Below are 22,305 nucleotides of genomic sequence, written 5' to 3'. Positions count from 1 at the left end.
TGGTGATAACCAACCAATCTTGGTGACCTCAAAGAGGCCAAAGCGCACTAGCAAGGCAAGCTCTCCAATGCCTCACTCTGGAGACTGTTCAAGAGGCCTGCTTTCAGGCTAGCCAGTCTCAACTTCAAGCAAAAGAGAGACTCAAGAACCTTTCCAGGGCTCTCAATGTGATTATATGCCACACAGTTCATGGAAAACCAAAGCTGTGGATGGTGTCTCCACATATCCCCCAAAACGGTTCGGTTTAACAGACTCAATCGTCGTCTCTTAAGACTGCCCTTGTGAGAGTTTAACAAGAGATGGGGACTGACATTTATGGAGCATATGTAAGGTAAGCTGCAGAGGTCATCTTATTTAATTTTTACAAGAATACTTTAATCAGACACATGAATGTGAATGGGAAAACTCCAAAAGGCCAGGCCAAGCTCTTGAATCAGAGAAAATCTCTTAAATTCCTGTATTATGATTCTGACTAACTGATTGCAAGGTCCTGAGTGCCTTGTCTGAAAACATAAACCTCAAAGTACAACAACAGATGATAAGTCCAGCCCAACAATAGTTGTTATTTCTTTTTATACAGTGAGTTCCGGAGGTAAAAGGATGCCGCCCTGTCAGGATAAGGATGTTGAATAAAGGAAATCCCCTCAGTTTTCCATCATACATGTAGAGGTCTTAGAGAAGTTACCCTGTTATCTGTGGTGACCCAGGAAAGCTATGAACATAAAAGTTGCTGCCACCTGGTTTAACTTATGCATTTCTCAACATGATTTTCAAACATTTTGGAAATGAGGATGCATATAGTGGACTTACTTGAAGTTCATACTTCCTCTTTTGACTTTCTTCCTGAGTCTCTCCCAGTGGCCTGGCCAAATTCCAAAAGCAAACACTACTCATGTATTCCAGTCTCCTTATTAACTTTTGCCACAGTAATTTCTGATTCGTTGTCATACCTTCATTTCATTAAAATCTATTCATCAAGAGAAACACTGACCAGCTCATTTTTGCTCTGTGCCCATCCCAAAAAGAGGAACTTTTTGCACCTGAAATGCAACACCACTTCCCCTCAACTCCCCTTAAAAGTCCTGATTTTTGTGACGGAAATGCTACATGGGGAAAAATTTGTTTCTGGAAGAAATCATGCATCTCTCTGAAGTGACAAAGAGATGGCTCATTACCAACAGCCTGTGAGAGCAAAATGGAAGGGCGACTGATGAAAACCACTTTCAGGTGTCACAAAAGAAAAAAGTGCTCCTGATACCTCTCGAAGAAGATGAACTTGGTACTATCATGCTAACTGGGAGGAAACAAACAATAGGAAAAACCTGATATCTCATCTTCTGAATCAACACCGCTCTTGATTTTCTCTAGTTTACAAACAAATGAAGGTATCCTAGCAGCTTCCACTTTTCCTTCTCACCCCAAATACGCAATCCTTTGATTCTCAAGCTATGATAAGACGTGTGTGAAAGTGAAAGCGAGACTCTCATCTACATGGATTTTGACAAAAAGAACACTGAAACACAAGCCCTTATTTCTAGCCAACCAATAGAGCAGAGTGGAATATAGATATGGGAGCAATGCTGAAGGTTTCCCATGGTTACAGCTGCTATGGAAATCATTTTCTTCTCTGAGGTTTTCAGATATCTGAGCCTGGCTTCAATCACAGTTTAAAGAAGGAGAACAAAGGCAGAACATGAACAGGTTTTTTATTTAAAGTTTTAAAAGGTTCCAAATTGGGATGGTTAGAGGATGGGTACAGACACCAATGGTAGTGGTAACCTCAAAAAGACTCCATCAGAGTCTCCCAGCAAGAGACAACATCAATCCCTCATGGTCTGGAGGAAATCGGTGCTTTCTAGACCTAGAGAGATACAAACTGATCTTTTAAAACATAAAGTGAATCTTATCACTCCCCCATGTAAAATTATTTACTAGCTTCCCACTATTCTTAAGATAAAATCCCAAACCTCATTGACAATCTAGACCAGGCCTTCTTCTCCCACTTCATCCCTCTCTCTTCTCTCTCCTTTTCTCTCCTTCTCTCTCTCTCTCTCTCTCTCCCCGCCCCATCCCTTCCCCTCCCCCCCGCACCCCGTCTCTCTGCCTTATTTTCTGTTAATCAGCCTCCCTGGTTTTCAGTTCATCAAATGTGTTATGTTTCTTCCTGCCTCAGGGCCCTTCCACATGCTGTTCTCTCTGCCCAGGATACTCTTCTCCCCTCATCCCCCTCTCACCTGGTTATCTTTCAGAGTAAATGATTAAGTATTCTCTCATTGCTTCAGCTTGGTTGGTCCATCCTTCCCTTAGAGCACTTGCTGCAACTCTATAAAATACACAATTTGACGTTTCATGCTTCATGAGCAAAAAGAGGTAGAGTAGAAACTTCATGAGGACAAAAACTGTATTTATGTTTTGCCCTGCTATACATAGGCCTTAGCTCAGTGCCTTGAACATACTTGGCACAATATTTAATGCACAAGTGATTTAATGGGATATTACAAGTAGATTCTAACTATCCCTACCCAATGTCAAGATATGGTAATTCTCTAAGCCCCAAATACCTCATCCATGGCAATTTTACAGGAGTTTCATAAATATGAACTAGGAATGTTATATATCAATTGTGTCTCAATAATCCTAGGGGAAAAAAAATGGACTGGTGTTACTTCTTAGACAGGGCTTAGGTTTTGAAGTCAGTAAACAAGATCAGGTCAAATACAGCAGTGGTTCTCAACCAGGGATGATTTGACACCCACCCCCCACCAACCACCCCACCTCCATGTGGCAATGTCCAAAAATATTTTGGTTATCAAAACTAGAATCTAATGGGTAGACACCGGGGATGCTGCTAAATATCTTATAATGCAGAAGACAGCACTCAGTAAAAGAGAATTATCCAGTCCAAAATGTTATAGTGTTTAGGCTGAGAAATCCTGATGTAGAGGGTTTCTCAGCAGATCTGAGACAGGTGCCATCTTGGAGAATGATAACTATCTCTCCTGGTCTGTCAAAGCCAGTTTTTCTCTGGTGTTGAAACAGACACTACTGCTTTAATTGAGCACTAGAGAAAGCTACCAACTTGCTCCAAAAGACCATAATGCATTAGAAATATGTATCTTTAATCACTAGCACCCCACTCACATGGCAAGAAGCCCACAGCACCAGAGGCACTTAGAAAATGAAACCAGGAGATTCATGGCCTCCTTGTCCTGCTGGGGCTAAGCACCACAAGTAGAATGACAGACAAACTTTCTACATTTATCTAAATTATTTCCTTCTCTTTCTCTCTGTCTTTTCCACAAGGATGAGTTGGTCCGACAGGAATTTGTGTGCTACAATCTTTCCAATAGGGCCAGCTTTCTCTTCACTGGAACTCCTTGACTTACGTCCCCCGAATTCTTCCCACTTCAATGAAGCAAGTGAAAATTCTACTCTCGAAAATGCATTTCTTTGGATCTACCATTTCTTATACAAAATGAGCTTGTTAAATGTAAATTCTCTCAGGAAATGTAAATCCTAGCTAACTTTTAAAAAGGTAAATAGCGCTTTTACTTTAAATAAGGACTTTAGTTCAAAAAATGTACTGGTATAAAAGAACTAGGTACCGGAAGGTAAGGAACTTTTAAGAAGGTAGAATATAGGTTAGATATAGAGAGCCAAAAAAGAAGCAGAGAACACTGAAAAGAGAGTATCACTAGCTGTGTGACATCATGTGAGTGATGCCCCAGTTTCTTTACCTGTGAAATGGACACAACAGTGCCAGCCTCAGAGACTGGTAAGTGAAGACCAAGTGCAACACTGGAGTTAAGCACTTAGGCCAGTAAGTAACCCATAGTAAATACTCCATGAACAGTATACAATTTTATGCAGGGTGGGATGTGATCCAATTGGAAGAAGATTGTAAAATAAAGAGAGGGCTAAGCGACTTGAGGAAGAATTCTTACACATTTCACACATTGTCAGCGTTCAACAAATATTTGCTGAATGTTTAATTCATTATTTATTCCTTTGGGCTCTAGTGCCTTGCTAAAAGAATCCCAATTTTAAATTCACGATGGTAATGAATCTAACTTAACAACTCTATCTCCTAACTTCCCATCCAGGTGGAGATGGTCATGAGATCATGTGCTGGCCAATGAAATGTGAACCAAAGTCATGGAGAGATCTTCTGTATAAGGAAGATGACTGCATTGAAACTGCTTTCACCTCTTCCCATCCCTTTCTTCCTGCTCTAAATATAGTTACTGTGCAAGGCAGGGGAATGGAGTGGGGTGGGGGGTGGAGCAAGAAAAGCCATTTTGTTTTCAAGAGTACGTGCTGAGGTTGGATGAGCTGAAAAAGAGACACATGGGTCTCAGATGACAGCATCAAGCTGGCATACCATTCCTGAATTTTTAAACTCAGTATTCCTCGTTACACATTAAAAATAAACTTCCAGTTCATTTAAGCTAAGTTTTGTTTTGGGAAAGAAGCAGTCTGCGCTACTTGCAGCTACATGCAATTCTTCATCAATAGTGGTGTCTATATCCTTTCTTGGTCATGTTGTTCCCGTGGTTTGAACTACATACCTTCGACTACCAAAACATGACTAATTATATCTTTATCTCAAGCCCCAACCATATTCTTAAACCTTAATCTAAGATAAACCTCCAGAGAATATCTCCATTGGAATGTTCTATAGGCCAGGGATCCCCAATCCCTGAGCCACAAACTGGTACCAGTCCGTGGCCTGTTAGGAACCAAGCTGCACAGCAGGAGGTGATCAGTAGGCGAGCAAGTAAAGCTTCATTTGTTTGTAGCTGCTCCCCAGCACTCAGATCATCAGGTATCAGATTTTCATAGGAGCACCAGTCCCCGGTGCTGAAAAAGTTGAGGATTGCTGCTATAAGCCACTCAATCCCATCTTATCTGAACTGAATTCTTCCTTTCCTCCTCAAATCTGTTCTCCTCCTGTTCCTGGCTTCCTTAAATATTCAGCATCACCCTGCCTCTCAATGTAGAAATATTTCCCTCAACTTCAAGTCAATCATTGAGTCTTGAGGATTCTAATTCTGAAGGGGTTCACAGATTCAAGCCCACACTGTCCTCCTCCAGGCTCCAAGAGGGGGCAAGGGGTCAGGGAAAAGGGCAGATTCTTACAAAGGCCTTTTAATGTTTTACCTTCCACCAAGAGCTCCAGTATCATCATTTTTCTAGAGCTCACATGGTGTCTCAGGTAGGCCTTTCAATACAGAGCAATACAACAACCATGTTTCACAACAGTCAGGATCAGCCTTTATGGTCACGGCAAAGTAGGTAATTAAAACAATTATCCAATCCAATGAGTCTGATATATTTTGGTATTCTGAATTCTACAGGTTATTCAGAGTGGCAATGAGGTGTGCGCGTATGTTAGGGGAGTATTTCGGAGGCACTTCCTGACCCCTCTCCCACCCCCAAGAAGCATTCTGGTAAATTCTGTAGTTTGGACATATGGGTTTCTTATTGTTGTTGTTGATGTTTGTTCATTTGTTTGTTTCCTAATTCCTACTCCACCCTACCAAAATGAAATAAAAATTCAAAAGCCTTATCGAAGGTCCAACAGGGTTAGCCATCAGAACCCCTAACAATGCAGTTAGGCAATGAAGAGGGGTTTTCCACAATGCAGGCAATATTGTTCCCACCATCACCTTTCTGAAGTACCAGCCAGCTTCTGGCACTAGATTTTCATTTTGGAATAACATCAATTTATCTTAGCTGGTTTCCTCTGTGATAACTTCATGAGTATTTGTAGAAAGCTTCAAAGGCTAAGAAATGCTAAACAAACAAGGAGATAAGTTGCTGAAATGTTAAACATCTGCCCTGGCCGACCTCACAAGATTTTGCTAGGGGAATTCTAAGTCCATGTAGATTATCACTGGAAACCAAATGCAGTGATAACATCTTAAAAAAAAAAAAAAAAAATTCATCCTAGGCTAGACTGAGGAAGCTTATAAACTAATACAAGATTATTTTTAGAATGTCAGCTTTTGAGAAGAAAAAAAGAGAGAAAATACGATTTATAAAATGAGAAAAATAAAATCAGATCTCTTTCTCCTCAGAAACTGTCTTGACCTTTTTTCCATTTTGGTCTGGGAACTTAGGGAGTTTTAAAAATCTAATTTAAACATCACTGTTATTTCAGTTCAAGTAAAAGTAATATGGTTTTAAATTTGAGGGATGAACACATCGTTTTTTAGAGATAATCTTTCATAATATTCTAAATCAGATGTCTCACAGTGAGTTTTTCTTTTTTAAGTGGATGATGTTAAAATGACTTTCTCAAATACCATTTTTTCCCTTTAATTTTAAATAGGTAGGACAGGTGTAAACACCAGGCCAAGAAATAAAAATTCACAATATTTAAGAAACAAAATATGCAGGCTTCTTTTCATAGACTCTGTACCTGTGGCAGAAAACAAAAATCAAAAGTGAACTAATTGTGGATAAGAAGAGGCTCTGTTTCTATTAGGCATCATCATCAATAAGCTTTCCTTGTGTAATTAAATGTTTTAGCTCCAAGGAGTAGCGATTACCATACAACATTAAAGACATAAACTCAATAATGAGATTGAACAAAGAGTTCTCAGGCCAGAGGCTTAACAACAACAGTTAACATTTATTAAATACCTGTATTTGTCAGGTATGGTAATTAGCATTTATGGAGCAATTTAATTTAATAGGTACCAGGCACTTTTCTAAGCTTATTAATGTATTATCTCATTTAATCCTTGAGCAACTCCATAAATCTCACTGAATTTATCTTGGTAAATCTTGTAACAATGTTTTGTGTGTGTTTGTGGGCAAGGGGAGGGTAAATAGCATTGTTCTCATGTACTGGTGAAGCAATAAAGATCAGCAAAATGAAGCAACTTGTTTCAGATTTTCAGACCAGGTGGGCCTGGATCTGAACACTGGTTCTGACATTTACCAGCAGCATGTATGGCCCAAGTGGTGAACTCCAAGACTCAGTCTCACTCTCTGGGAATGAAGAGACAGTGCTCATTAAGCACCTAGTGCAGAAGCTGCCACAAAGTAGGGACTCAGCAAACATTTGTTTCCTTTGCATTCTTTTTTAAAAATATTATTTTAATTAGTTTCGAGTATACGGTACATTGGTTAGACATCTACAGAGTTTGTAAAACAATCCTCCCAATTGCTCTCTCCCTCCCTTGACCCTCCACCTAGCTATTTGCATTCGCTATGCCATGCTCCCCACCCGTGACCATCCATCAGCTACTAATTTGTACTTCATCCATCTGCTACTAATTTGTACTTCTTGAACCATTCATCCCATTCTCCCAGATCCCGAATCCTCCTCCCCTCTGTCCATCACTAAATTGTCCACTATATTTGTGAGTCTCTTTTTGATTAGTTTCTTCTTTTTATTCGTTAGATTCCGCATATAAGTGAAATCATATTGTGTTTATCTTTCACTGTCTGACTTAAATACCTTCTAGGTCCATCAAAGCAATATCTTTTTTCATCCCCTTCCTTTTAGTCTCTGTGTGTCTTCTAATCTGAAGTGAGTTTCTTATAGGCAATATTTAGGGGTCTTGTTTTCCTTTCCATTCATCCACTCTATCTTTTAGTTGGAGCACTTAATTCTCTTCTATTTGAGATACTTATTAATAAGAATGTAGTTGTTAAGATTTTCTATTCTTGTTTTTGATACATGTTTTTCTTTTTAAGGATGTCCCTCCAACATTTCCTATAATACTGGCTTGGTGGTGACAAATTCCTTTAGCTTATTTGTGTATGGGAAGCTCTTTATCTGTCCTTCAACTCTAAAGTATGGCTTTGCTGGATAAATTATTCTGGGTTATATATCCTGGGTCTTCATCCTGTCGAATAATTTTTGCCAAGCCCTTCTGTCCTGCATAGTTTCTTTGGAGAAATCAGTTGCCAGTCTATGGATTTTCCCTTATAAGTAATTGTTTATCTCTTACTGCTTTTAATATTCTTACTGTTTTAAACCTTTGGTATTTTAATTATGATGTTTTTTTTTGCTGTGGACCTCTTTGGATCTCTGAGTTTTGGAATTTTCTGAGCTTCCTGGGGTTTTATGTCCATTTCCTTCACCAGGTTAGGGAAGTTTTCTAGCATTATTTCTTCAAACAGCTGTTTAACATCTTGATTTTCTTCAGTTACATAGATCAGATGAATATTTGGAGCCTTAATAGTGTCCCATAGCCTCTTTAAATTATTTTTAGAGTCTTGGCATGTTTTTTCTTGCCATTCTATCTAAGTGTCCTGACTTCTTTTCCTGTTCTCTAGACAGGGCATTCGATCCGCTTCTTTATTCAGTTTGTTTATTCCATTTAATAAACTTCTCAAATAATGTGTTCTTCATTTCAGACTGGTTCCCTTTTATAATTTCCATCTCCATTTTTATGTTTTTTATCTCTTTGTTGAAGTTCTCACTGAATTTATCTACACTTCCCAAAAGTTCGTTGAGCATCTTTATAAACCAGTGTTTTGAACTCTGCATCTATTAGATTACTTGACTCCATTATATCTGGATCTCTGTTCTCTTCTCTCATATGATTTCTGCTTCTTTGTCTTCCCATTTTGGCTGCCTTTCTCAGCCTGTTTCTGTGTACTAAGTAAAGCTCCTAAGTCTCCCAGTCATTACTGTGGATTTGTGAAATAGGTGTTCAGTGGCACAATCCTGAAAGGGGTTCAGCTGCAGGCCAAATTTAGCCCAAGTCTCTGCCCCTCTGAGGCCACCCGTTAAGATTCAGCAAGCAATCCACAGATGCTACGCTTATAGTTGCCTCACAAGGCCACACCAGAAACCGAGGCCAGCTGCCTCCAGTGTGAGTCTAGGTGCTGCCCAGCAAGGAGCACCTGACTTGCTGAGGATACACCTGGATGTGGCCTGGGTGGGGCCACAAGCTGGGGGCGGCGGGGTTTCAAGGAATCCTCTGGGTGGAGCGACCTCTGTTATCCAGTTTGATGACATCATGACTAAGGCGGCCCTGTGTCCGGTGCACTGGTAATGGGGAGGGCTCAACAAAGAACAATGGATACCATGGGTACTTTTGTACAGAGTGAATCTCACCTTGGCCTTCATTCCGACAATGTCTCTGAATTGTACACATGTCACTGTGGGACCATTGAATGTAGAAAGGCTAGTTGATGTTGTTTCTTGATCTGGGTTGGGTCTTGAGTGTTCAGTTGGGGAAATTTTTCAAGTTGTACTCATATTTGTGCATTTTATCTATTTATGTAATACTTCAATAAAAAGTGTGTAAAAATGTTTTCATGCATGCATTTCCACTGGAAGAGACTTCATTATATACCTTTGGATACCTGCGCCCCAATCCAGATTCCAGGCCTTAACCACTGCCCCCCTACCCCTTTATCTTAGCCCCAGCCCTATGCCTCTCTGCAGCCTCCCCATCCCTTCAGGCTCCATCTTGCCTCTCCCTGTCACAGCCTTTCCCTTCCTATCTCCCTTCTGTCACCCAGCTTCTATTCCTTCCCTCTTTCATCCCTAACCCAACCTGACCTGCCCTGGCCCCAGATCTGGATCCCCACAGACTAAGGTCCTACTAGCCCTCTCCTATTCCCACCACCTCACTTGCAATGAGGCACCGTACTCACCATCCCATTTTTCCCTGTCTCAGGAATTTCTCCTCCCTGCTCTTGGAGTTCAGCCCTTTCTTTCTGAAATCCTCCTTCTTCTAATTTTACACTTGTCTTCCCCCACCTCCTATTATCTACTAGTTTCCTTTCTAAATTAAATTCATTTTGATATTTAAAAGTCAATTTAAAAACAATTGTCAACAACTGCTCATTTTTATAGCCAGCTCTTACTGTGCTCTTAGCACTTCACATGTTAATTTACTTACATGTGTTAATGCTCTTAGCAAACCTGTAAGATAAATACTCTTCTGATCCCCTTTTTACAGATGAAGAAACTGACGCTGAGGCCTAGAGAGGTGAAATAACTTGCCCAAAGACATACAGCTGCCCAGTGTGGAACTGAGACAGCAACACCAGCCTCTTAAGCAGAGCCACTACACAAAACTGCCTCTCAGCAATAGGGAAGATACCTAGATATTGCACAAGGCGGTACATGAATGGCTGGCTTTGGGAAGCTCTGTCCTAAACAGCACTGCCTAGAAGAAGAGGGAGCTATGAGGCCCGGTCCCTTTCCAAGTGAATGGATCACGACATCCAGCAGTTTCCTAAAGTGTTCTCAGTGGGGCCTGGAGATGTTCTGGTTTAGCCTTCTCTCCTCTCCAAACACTGATTGGGGTGGGGGCAAGTGTGTGTGTGTGTGGGGGGGGGGGGGATTGAAGAAAGTTTTCCTCATGCAGAGAAGGGAAGAGAGACGGAAGCAAAAGGGCATGCTCATGTATGTGCAATGTGCTTGTCACTGAACAGGAAGGAAGGACGGCAAAACACACCATGCTCAACTTACTTCTGAAGATCCTCCTTTTGACACCATCCTAAGAGAATCAGAGAAAAAATCACTTCACAAAACACTTTAGTCAGGAGGATAAGTCTCTGAACAGCAAAATCCATCTCTTTGTGAAAAGCAACGTTTGATTTAAAAATAGACTAACTGGTGTAGTTAAGAAAAGCCAAACTTGCCCCAAACTATCAATTCTACTGTGTTCACAGACCTAGGGAGAGACAACAAAAATATGTGTGGTAGCACCTCTTCCCCCATCTCTTCTTCTGTGACTTACACTACTTTTGGGCACATGGTGAAGCCCATGAACCCCTCCCCAAAGTAAAATGAATAAATAAAACATGCCAGATTATAAAGAAAATCAGTTACATTCAAATATAGCTATTAAAATTTTAAAATTTGATACAGCAATTTATGTCCTTATATGTAAGTATATTTGGTATGTATCATACAACTCAGTGTATAGTATATGTTATATGACATATAAGTTATATATTTTATATAGTAATAAATATAAGCTACATATGTTAAAAATATGTTTTATATTTAAGTTATAACATATAACTTAGTATATAAGGTAATAATATATTTATGAATATACACATAGAACCAGCAGCAAGTCTAGTAACTACTATAATTTCTAAGCAGCATAATTTCTATAAGTAAACAATATTTCAAGATGACTTTCCATGACTTTCATGTGATATAAAAACATCTGGGATTTTGATTGGTGACAAAGCCACAGGTATTGTTAATGTAATTACTGTGGTTTGTCGCCTCCATTCATAATTGAGGGAAATGTTAAAGTTCAAGTAGGGGTTAGTAGAAACAAAGACATACGATTTTTCCCATCCAAGTTCAGGGTGCTCTTAAGTTTATCCACAGGCTGATGGGTTAAGAAACACTGTTCTAGAAGGATGTCAAGAATAGGTCAAGGCTGGTGGGGAGCAAGCTGCGTCAGAGGGGATTTTTCTGCTTCACTGGGTCACTAATTATCACAAGTCGGCCTACCCATCCTTTTCACACTAAGCTGACTTTTCACAAAAAAGGCACTTCCTCTTAGCTTAGAAAAGGCCTTACAGGTCAACATAGAAACAAGGACCACAGAGAGCCCCTCCAAGCCTCTTTCCCCAACAGGCTTGCATTCTGCGGGGCAATGCTCTGGCAGCAATCCCTCCTTCTCATTTCCTGCTTCCTTTTTAACAATCTTCCAAGTCCTTTGTACCTACAGGCTGCTGCCAGTTGCTGTGTCTTAATCCTCCCATTTTAAATCATAAGTGACTCAGAAAGTATTGAAACAAAAAAGAAAGACTTGTGAAACCTTTTTAAAATAAGAGTAGCCCCTTTACAGAAAGGTTTAATTAAGAGAGGTTTGAGATTTCTGAGCTATTCTGAGAGAGCAGAGGGTCCAAAGAACAGTGGCACAAAGTCCCCAGATCTGGGATCCAGGCCCGGTTTCAATTCTATACTCCAGTAAGTCAAGCTCCTTTGTGTATCCCTCATTCCCTTGTGTACAAAATAAGGATAACAATTCTTTAGAAGGAAAAATTCAAGATCTTTCCATGTGCTTGACACTATGCCAGATGTTTATCCTTCACATCTCGCTTTTTCATCACTGGAAACGTGTTATTCCCATTATACAGATGAAGAAACAAAGTCACAGGAAAGCTAAGTGGCATGCCCACATTTACAGAGCTAGTCAATACGCAGACTTCCAGCCTGAGCCTGTTATCAACCCACCATGTGGTGTTCCTGCCGCTGGGGTTTCACAGGAACACTGGGCGCCTATTTGTTCCCTCCCATTTCAATTTGATAAGATTATGTATGAGAAAGTGCTTTGCTGGCTGTCAGTGATTCCATGTAACAGATTTCATTCTTTATGGATAGCAGTCTGGGGACTAACTTGCCTTAATTTCTAACAACGGCATGCCAACCCTACCCAGTCTGTCCAGGCCTGCAGCTGCACTGCTCGGCTAGAGCATGCTTAGCTCAGAAGCAATGTGCTACCATTAAGGACTAAACAAATTCAATCCCCAAGGAGTGCAGGCAGGAACAAAAAACAAACAAAAAAAAAAACACCCACAAGCAAACCTGGATGTCCCACTGGGAATCGGGGCTCTTGAGTAAAACGTCCCAAGGCCTCTCTTTCTGGAATCACTTACTTTATTTATTTATTTATTTATTTATTTATTTATTTATTTATTTATTTTGTCTGCATAATGCTGGCTGGAACACAGGTTAATTCTCTTGAGGAAGTGCACCTCCACTCACCTTTCTTTGAAGGTAAACATGTTTACAAATTCCGCTTATTTATGCTCCATTTATTCATTTATTTCAAAAAGACATCATTTTAGTGTTGGTGTTAGAAATGTTCTGCTCCACTTAGAGAAGCTTTGCATCTACGCTCCTTCAAAGAAGGTCTTCTGATATCATCTCCTTCATGAAATGACCTTGAAGCCAGAGGGAAACATTGAGTGGCTCCCTTTAATTTTCTCATATCCTGATTTCATTTCACTGGACTAGGGGACTTTAGACCGAAAAGGACTTGACTCACTCAGCCACTTACTCATTTCATCATCTATTTGTAGAGCACCAACGATGAGCCAGACATGATGCGAGGTCCTGAGGAATACAACAATGAAACGACAGACATGGGCCCTGCCCTTGTGGGGCTTACAGTCTTGGGACAAGGGAGAAGTGTTCTGAGAAGGTGGCGTGTGAACAGAGAGCTGGAGAATGAGAGGAGAAACAGCCAGTGCTGGGATAGATGGGAAAGGATATTCCAGGCAGAGGAAGCCACAGGTACGAAAAACTAGGGAGAGAGATGACTTGACCAAGTATGAGCAACGATGAGAACAAGCAGAACCTATCTGTTGAAAAGAGAATAAACTGACATGAACCTCCTTGGAAAACAACATATGCTACACTAAGCTAGTAAAGTTCTAGATACACTCCCCATGACCTGGCAAGGTCACTCCTGGATCCGTGCTCCAGAGAAGCTCTTGCACATGTACCCCAAAAAAACAACTGCAGAAGCAAACGAAATATCACTAGGGGACACGCTTGTGGAAAATTAGTAAGCAAAGCAACGGCGTGATAAACACCTAATTCCGAAGAGGAAAAAGGATAGAATTAGATATTACAAGGTTCTTATTCATGAAGCCAGGTGGTAGGCTCACGGGTGTCCATTGCATCACTACTGTTTATGCCTTATACATATTTTATCAATCTGCTCAATATTCCATAAGAACTACTTCTTTGTATCTGAGTGCTGTTTGGAAAATGGATTTGAGGGGTGAAAAGGTGGAAGTAGGAAGATCTATTAGGAGATAAGGACAACTGTTGATGAAAAAAATAATAATGGTTTGGAGTAAAACAATGACATGGGGGAGACGGAGAGAAGAAAATATTTCCAGGCACAGTTAACCTGTGATTGTCAAACTGGGTTCAAGATTTAATTTAAATATATATGTATATTTCTGGAGCGTGTGATGGGAAGAATGAGGGAAAGGGATTTTGTTCCCTAATTTACTTAACCCCGTGATTTTTACGAAAGTATAAATCAAGACTCAGAGATGAGATGAAAATAATAGGAGCAGGACAGACCAGTGCCAAGATTGGTAACATCCAGCTCTCTGCCTCTTTCCGCCCTTCCTTGTGTCAGAACACAAACACACATTTTGACACACCAGAATTTAGTACTATGTGTAGTATCAGTAGCTGAATATTGACAGCACATCAGTCCCTATGTACAATAAGAATGGTTTGTCTTATTCCCATGGAGACTATTAGTGGTTTTGCAAAAATGTGAGGTTGGCAAATCAAAGTAATGACTAAAAAGGCATTCCAGTTATGTATATTCTACCACAATGAAAAATAAATTAAAATGGCATTCCAAAAAGTTTGTTGAAGTTAAATGCTTAGCCATTTAAAATTAGTCTTCTACACTCATACACATTGATAGATCTATATGTATACATCTTTGGAAACCAATTATTTTTTCCATTTAGTAAAATCCATCTAATTAAAATGTATATACCCTTTAAATCTACTTCTAGGAATTTATCCTAGATATTTTCGTACATAAAGGCAATGATGATCTGCACATAAGAAGCGCCGTTTGCAATAACCAGAAATCTTAAACATCCTAAAGGATAAGAGGAAAACTGGTAAAAGATATTATGGTACAGCTATATAACAGAATATTACATGGTCTTTTTTTAAAAAGTATTTATATATACTGATATTAAAAGCACTCCACGATCTATTAAGTGACGAAAAGGAAGTACCTATGTATGCCACCATTTCTGTGAAAAACAAATATATGTACATATATATACACACATGCACACATGCATATTCACACCAACATAAATAACATACATGCCTACCTATATGTATATATGTGTGTCAAAGAAGGATATCCAGCTAATTTAAAATATATAAATGTATATTGTTTTTACTGTATTTCAAAACATGTGAGGCCATGGTAGGCACACAATATTCTTGAATGAATAAATTCCCCCTAAGCTTTTTATAAATCAGTTCCATACTGTGTCCCTCTTGCTTATGAAAACTTGACCCCAAAACGTCATCCAATTTTTTCTCAGACATTTATTATTGTCAATTTAACATTCTTCTCAGATAATTTGAAAAAGCTGTTCAGGAATAACCATCAGAAAGGTAATTCCAGCTTAAAAATTTTCACACAAAACTATCCTAGGATACGACCAATAAGGCAGATTTTCCAGCAAGGGAAATTTTGGGATGGTGATTATTTAATTAAGAGGTTAAAAAGGCACATGCCATTTTCTGTTCACACGAAGGCGATAAGGTTTCACTTCTTGCCTACACTCACAGACAGTAGCACTGCGGCATACTTCTCCCTGTATGTAATGTGAACCGAATCCCTCTACTTAGTCTGCTGGTAAAATGATAGGGGCTATCGAAGGGATTAATCGTATTCCTTCATTCTATACCCTTTAATCCTAAAACGAGCAGTTCTAAATGCATTCCAAAACAGCATACGCACTTTTTCAAAGGATGAATTCAGTGCTGCATGATGACATTCCTAAAATGTTCCAGGTTATTCCTCGATAGATAAGGATACAGATTCAAGACAAGTTGAACAATGGGAAAAATGTACTCTCTTTAATATCTATAATAACCACATGTAATTCAATTTATTCTAATAACTTATGAAAAGTCAAGGTTTCAGATGGAATCACCCCTCCCTCAGAACAGTATATTCTGGAATAGCACACGTAGCAAGAACTCCTGAAAGTAAAAGAAAAATTTTGGATTTTCAACCACTGAGAACAGAGTACTAGAAATGACTGTACAAGTAAATCTGTTGAAATAGTCAAAATTAACTATTGACCCTTGGGCAGTAGCCAGTAAAATAGAGCCTCTTTTACCCAATACAATCAACATCTGTAGGCTAGTTGGGATAAAAGTTGGCTGTGAATGACTGACAATTCAAAATAATAGTGACCTAAATGAGATAGAAATTAATTTCTCTCTCATGTAAATGCTGTCTGGAGTTATGCAGTCCGAGGTTATGGTGGTATCTCTATAGTCACTAGGGACGCAGGCACTGCCTGTCTTGCTCTGTTTTCCCCAACACAAGGTTTCTACAGGTGGTCCAATTTAGCTGCTTGAGGTCCAAGTACCACATCCACATTCCAGTGAGCTGGAAAAAGGGAAACAAGACGCATGCTTTCCCTTGAAAAGCACTTCTCAGAAATTCTACTTACTATTTTTAATCACATGCCTTTGACTAGAACTTAGTCAAATAGCAAACCTTAGGAGCAAGGGCTGGTAATTAATGTCTTAATTCTCATGCTATGTGCCAGACAATACTTTGAAGGTTATATTTCTCAGGGAGATGTATACAATAGAAGTGGGAACAACCAGCAGTGTCTATCACATTAAGAAATCATGAAATAATGATATACATGATCATACATTCATCTATAGTGGGAGAAGGGATTTTGCATATGCATTTACAGGGCACAGCACCTTATATTTCACAAACAAAACACCTAGAATGCATCTTCTTCAATTTTCAGTTTAGTTTTTTTTTTTTTTTTTAAGAGCACTGTCAGAACTTAAAGATGTGTCAAAAAAATCTAGGTCCTTTTATAATTCTACCTCATTCTCAATCATTTAAAACTGTTTTGCCCAGAAACTAACTCAACTTTTTTGCTTTTAGTATTCATTATTGGGGCATTTTTTCAAACATTCAGCTTAGTTTCACAGAAATAACAACTTTCTTTTTGCATTATATTTCATGAGTGTCTGAAGGTAATTTGTGTAATTACAGTAGCAGGCATATGGGCATAAACGAGCTGAGGAACAAACAAACTCACTCTAGGGAAATATACAACTCTGCAACACAACTAGAGGGATCAGAAGAGTGAGAGCATCCTGAAGAGGAGCCTACTAACTGGATGTTTTACAGAAGAAATGGAGACTTGGGGTTTATCCAGCAAGGGGATTGAGAGAAGAACTTCTGTTCTCTTAAATTTCTCCTTGCCAAAATCTCCTCAGTTGGCTACTTCAGCAGGAAAGCCCTAGCAATGCTACTACATTGTGTTAATGACGATGGAGCCCTCTCCGATTCTAGCACCTATCTCCCCCAGTCTAGAGATGAGGGAGAATGAGGTCCAGAGAAGCAAGTTTCCTAACATTAGAAGTGTACTATGCACCTCTCAAAGGTATTTGCTGCTTGCAACACTTTTCCTAGCTTCCCAGTGGGTGAGAATGCCTTTGGCATTTGGGACAGGACTACCTTCAGTGTGATGGCCCAGTCTCACAGACTGAAGAATGTTTAACTTCCCTGTCCCCAGCCCACTAAATGACCATAGTGGCACTGCCAAGTCTTTGTGACAAGAAAACAGAAATGGAACCATGAGTGGCCAAATGAAATGCCCATGTCCCTCGATATAGAAGTAATTTTTGATGTAGTTGTTTTAATTTTATAGTTGTTGTTTTTCTGTCATCTTTTAAATCACACCATCGCTGCTATGGATGTTTATACCCATGGACATTTTCAAATCCTAATGGAATCTTAAGAGGTCTTTTAACTGCCTTCATGAATTAAACAAAGCTTAGCCTAAAACATAAGAGTATGCAAACTATTTTAATAATTCCTAGGAAAAGAGATGCTATAGTTCATTAAACACAGACTCCACCATTCTATACAAATATATTTTCTAACGGCTATTTATACTGGACTCATAAATAAACAGAAATATTAGAAATGACAACATCATTAAAAAAAGCAAAAGATATCTTTTCATACATCTGCCTGATGAGATCTTTTGCCCAATTTTCTAATGAGTTGTTTCCTGTTTCTGTTTTTCTTATTAGTTAAAGCTGTTTTTTCATATTTTAAAAATGTAGGTCTCTGTCTATATGTTTTCTAAATAATTTTTTCAATTTGTCATTTGGCAATTTTAATTAGGTTACTCATGTTAAAAAATTCCATCTTCTTTTATGACTTCTGAGTTTCTTATCACCGGTTCATTTATTCATTCTCATTCATTCAGGAAATCCTGTCGGGATTTTCGCTATTCACCAGGTATTTTTCTGGGTGTTGGGGAACTGAACATAAGAGACATGAAACAAAATATCCTCATGAAGTTGAAATTCTGGTGTAGGCTGAAGTCATAATTCTGGGCAGAATAAAATCCAGATAATCCATTCAAAATGTAACACATTGTCAGGTAGTGATAAGTGTGCTGAAAAAAAAAATGTAAGAGAAAAGAAGAGAAAAAAGATACTGGAGTATTATTTTAGGATGATCAGTGAATGCTGCTCTGAGGAAATGATGCTACAGGAGAAGCCAGGAGGGAAGTAAGAGAACAAACCTTGTGGACATCTGGGGATGCCAGTCCTGAGAGAGGTCCCGACACAGGCAAGTACTGTGATGTGACAATATGCCTGCTGAGTTTGAGGACCATTAAGGTGGCCAATGTGGCTAGAGGGCAGAGAGTGAGAGAGAGAAAAAGAAAGGGGAAATATTTGAATTATTTATGTCTTTTACTTTCCAAATTTGTAAAAGCATTCACCCACAATAAAGTTTAATTTGCTTAAAGTTGTGGATTAATCACTTTTGATTCCAAATTTTCAGAAAGCTACTTGTCCTAGCATCATTTATTGAAAATTTCCTCCACTGCTTTTACATGTCACATGTCACATGTCACATGTCACGAATACCATTGTGCCACAATGGCTTCCATCTAGTTTTGGAGGTGTTCTGGCCTATCACAGGTATCTACTCCTGCTCCATCCAGTACCATACTGTTTTCACTTCTATGGCCTTACAATGTATTTTACTATCTGGTGGAGTGAGAACCTTGCATTAATCTTTAGTCATTTTCACAGGTACCAGACCTTGGTTGGGACTACATTCCACTCAATGAAAGAGTTTTAAAACCATTTTATTAAATTCATGTGACCTGGGCCACAAACCGATACTAGTCGTGGCCTATTAGGAACCGGGCCACACAGCAGGAGGTGAGCTGCAGGCAAGCAAAGCTTCGTCTGTATTTGTAGCGGCTCCCCAGCGCTAGCATCACCACCTCAGCTCCACCTCAGATCATCAGGCATTAGATTCTCATAGGGGCACCAGTCTCAGGTGCCAAAAAAGGTTGGGGATTGCTGCACTAAGTAATAGGAAAGAGGAGACTACCAAGAATATACTAAAGCTTAAGTGGGGAGTGGGGCTCTCTTTCCAATCTAAACTGCTAGCCTTCCACATCAATACCAACCCTTTAACAGTAATCTAAATCGCTTTGTGGTAATAAGAAAGCTTGTGGACTGCTGAAATGGACGATCATTTAAATTATGTCTATCTGATCTCCCTGATGTTATTATCAAGTCCTAGAGGGTTGGGCAATGGTGTTGATCAGCAGTTTCCAAACCCTGTTCCCTGGACTAGTTCTCTGGAGCATCAGCAGCATTTCATTTACTAGATGTAAATTCTAAGGGCCAACTGCGATCTAATGAATGGGATACTTTAGGGGGGAGAGGGACAGCCCTACCATTATTTAGAGTGTATAAGACCCCTCCAGAGCCAGGAATATAATATAGTGTTTAAGAGCCCAAATTATAGTCAGAATCTTAAGATCTAAACTTGGTTTCAATACTAACTAGCTGTGTGACCTTGGGGAAATAACTCAAACTTGCCTCACCTCAGTTTCTTCATGAAACCAATGTGAATGATAGTAGTTATCTCATAAAGGGCCCCAATAATTAAATAAGAGAATACAAGAAACGTGTTTAGAATCTAATATTCCTAGCATATTAGGAATGTTCAATTAATGAAAGCTAATATGATGATGATGACAATGAAAAAATCATACTTTGCTTTCATTTTATTTCAGGTAACCTATTCTGAAAAGTCTAGATCCATTCATGCTGGATCTCACAGAAATCAGGGAATGGGGAAGTACCATCAATGTCATACTTCTGGTTGTGTTTACAGAGCAGAGGGGGCAGAGCGAGTTGGCTCTGGCAGGAGATTGTGGAGACAGGACCCATTTCTAGGATTATGAAGAATTTCCTTTTCCAAAGAAGACTTTTTTTTTTTTTTTTTTTTTTTTTTTTTTGCTTTTGAAAGAGAATCAATTATATAACCTAGACATTAATTAAAAGGCCCCAGGGCAAAAAGCTCTTCCCGCAAATAACTGTCCACAGACTACCAGTTCATTTCCTATACATCACTCTGGCAAGGTCCAACAAAAGCTAAAAGAAGATGGATGGGTTTCATAGGGTGACCTGGGGGTCAACTGATTCAGACAGCTGAATTCATCAACATGGGTAGCAAATTCCATCCACTAATAGCAGCTTGTACAATCTCTTCCTGTTGCAAGCATTTAAGTGTGCCTAGAAAAGACAAGTAAAGTGTATTACTAACAAAGATGCCCCAAAGACAAGGTCTAGCCCTCCCATGCCACTGTAATTTTAGAAATAATACATTCGAAAGCCCTAGTTGGGGCTTTCTGATTAAGAACATAAAAGCATATATGCTTTATCACTATAATGATTATAATGGGTTGAGTAGTGGTCCCCCAAAAGAGACAGCCACCTGGAACCTCTAAAAGTGATCTATTTGGAAAAAGGGGTGGCTTTGCAGATGTAATTAAGGATTTTGAGAGGAGATCACCCTGGAGTAGGGAAGGCCCAAATCCAATAGCAAGTCTTTATAAATGAAAAGGACAGACACACAGGGAGAATATCATGTGACGACACGGGCAGAGATGGGAGTAATACATCTACCAGCCAAGAATGCCAAGGAGTGCCAGAAGCCACCAAAAGCTAAGACAGGGTCATGGAATGGATTCTCCCTCACAGCCTCCAGAGGAAAATAACCCTGCTGACACCTTGATTTTGGACTTCTAACCTTCAGAACTGTAAGAGAATAAATTTCTGTTTCTTTGACGCCACCTACTTTGTACTCATTTGTATCAATGGCTCTAGAAAACTGACACAACTGTGTAAAACTCTAAATAAAGGAAGCAGATTAGATGAAAATCACAGCCTAAGGGTATTTACTCCTCTTCAGGTGATGGAGTTATGCTTCATTAAAAAATCACCCTGACTTTCCAAATCAAATTTTCCAAGCTCTCTGTCTACATGGCACATTTATCATCCAACAATTTGATCAAAACTAATTTAAAATAAGAAGTAACCTGCCTTAAAATGCTGCTATCACTTGATTTTGAAAATTTAATAACAAGAAATTATCCGAAATGCCTGGCAGTTGGAAACATCTATTAAATTGTTCTGCCTCCCAGAACCCAGAAAAACATTTATGTGTCCTTCCTGTGGCTTCAAATATTCCAGACCTAAGTTGATGGAGATATCCCCCAGTTATCTATTGTCTCCAAATTTTTGGCTTCATAAAGATAAAAGGAGCCTGTCATGATTTCCAAACAAGTCAGTAAGTTGCTGGAGAAGCTCTAAAGGCAGAGTCATCAAGGATGCAAATGACAGGAACATGCCTGGGTGCCTGATTGGGAACAAAAGACTTTGAGAAATTATATTATCAGAGTAATTTCATAGTGTGTTGAAGAAAGAAAACACCTGCATTCTTTTAATAAGTCCCCTGGAGGCCTAATTCCTTAGCACTTAAACTTAGAAGACTCGCTCTGGGTGTTACATGTACACACAATAAGCCAGTTTTTAAGAATTGTGAAAGCAGTTTCTGCATCACCAAGTGGTTTACCAAATGTGAAAATCAAATAACACTGTCATTAAATGCTTTCCAACAGTCAAATGTGCTTGTGTCTGTTTTGCAACATGGTGTCAGAACCAGTAAAGCCCTGGGGAACATAAGCTAAAAAGCAAGGGTCCCAAAGTGACCATGTTGTTTATTTTCAGCTTGTTGACTTAATGCTGGCTGATGAAGGGATTCACCATCAACTCCCATCCTTGACTGACGCCTTTTGTGGAGGTTTCTTCTAAGAAACATGCAAATAACATTTCTGAAGACAATCCCTGACCTTTGCAAACTAACCAGATTGCTCAACGTAACACCAAAGCCATAAACGAACTGAATGGAGCCCCCTTTACTGTTGTAAATCTGATTAGAAAATTGCCAGTAGCCTCCTAATGTAAATCACATTGTATGTGATTCAATTTCTCACCTTTCAGATACTCTGATAAGCTTGATACCATACAATCTGATTTTATAGGAGTTTCACCTTTAAGACTCCAGCCTCAAAAGAACCAACTAGCCCAAGGCTGTTCTTCAGACATTTTTCATTGTAGACAATAGTTAGGCACAGTTAGATCTTATTCCTAGGCACTGAGAATGCAAGACTCCGGTTTCCCCCAAGGTATAGTTTTAT

General features: G+C 39.3%; 1 protein-coding gene and 1 long non-coding RNA gene across 5 annotated transcripts in view; both read right to left on the bottom strand.

Moving 5' to 3' along the window:
* The window catches only part of PRICKLE2 (prickle planar cell polarity protein 2), a 319,733-nt gene that overhangs the window by 287,792 nt on the left and 9,636 nt on the right, over positions 1–22,305 (bottom strand). The gene's annotated exons all lie outside the window — the stretch shown is intronic.
* On the bottom strand, positions 1,690–10,855 carry LOC118601683. 2 transcript variants are annotated; one of them, XR_004950504.1, is made up of 3 exons: positions 10,451–10,855; positions 2,235–2,323; positions 1,690–1,861 (listed from the first exon to the last, which is right to left on the bottom strand). It is a non-coding gene; the product is annotated as an uncharacterized LOC118601683 (long non-coding RNA). The 2 variants fall into 2 exon arrangements; XR_004950503.1 differs by lacking the exon at positions 10,451–10,855 and having other exon boundaries at positions 2,235–7,127.

Source organism: Rousettus aegyptiacus, unplaced genomic scaffold, assembly GCF_014176215.1.
Source record: "Rousettus aegyptiacus isolate mRouAeg1 unplaced genomic scaffold, mRouAeg1.p scaffold_m13_p_4, whole genome shotgun sequence".
NCBI lineage: Eukaryota > Metazoa > Chordata > Mammalia > Chiroptera > Pteropodidae > Rousettus > Rousettus aegyptiacus.
The sequence above is the reverse complement of the archived record's forward strand: the minus strand, read 5'-3'. Positions and strand labels throughout refer to the sequence as shown.